The following is a 600-nucleotide window of genomic DNA, read 5'->3' on the forward strand; positions in this document are numbered from 1 at the left end:
TACTTCCGGATGCTAAGCTCACGTGATCGGGTCACGCCGTGTGACGTAGTAGAGCTGGTACTGGCACGGCGCGCGTTCACGTCGTAGAAAGAGTGCGCATGCGCGGACGCACTAAGCTGTGTGTTGCTAAGCAACAGTTCTATAGCATTACCAGATACAGATGGGCAATAGTAGTGCCAGGGGTGCTAAGGGGAGGGGAGGGGGCTCATTTTTCTCACCATCATTATTTCTTTTAGGATGTTTGAAGCCTCTATAAAGGTGGCAATTACATTGAGACAAACTTCAAAATATGCAGTGTGCGTCCTCTTTTTCGCCCCTTTCTGGTCTTTATTTTTTTGAGTTTTCCTCCCATGCCTTAATTTTTTCAGCAATTGTATATTTACATAAGACTTTTTCTTGTGGGCTGAGCTGTATTTTCCAGGGGTATCATCTAACGTACCATATATAATGTATTGGAAAACTTAAAAAAATTTCAAAGTGGGATGAAATGGAAAAAATACACAATTTTGCCATTTGTGGGGGGGTGGGGGGGGTTGCTTTTTCAGCACTCACAGTGTGTACAATATAAATTACATGACATATTCTGTGGGTCAGTGTGAT

The sequence above is a fragment of the Eleutherodactylus coqui genome, chromosome 7 (genome assembly GCF_035609145.1).
Source record: "Eleutherodactylus coqui strain aEleCoq1 chromosome 7, aEleCoq1.hap1, whole genome shotgun sequence".
Lineage (NCBI taxonomy): Eukaryota > Metazoa > Chordata > Amphibia > Anura > Eleutherodactylidae > Eleutherodactylus > Eleutherodactylus coqui.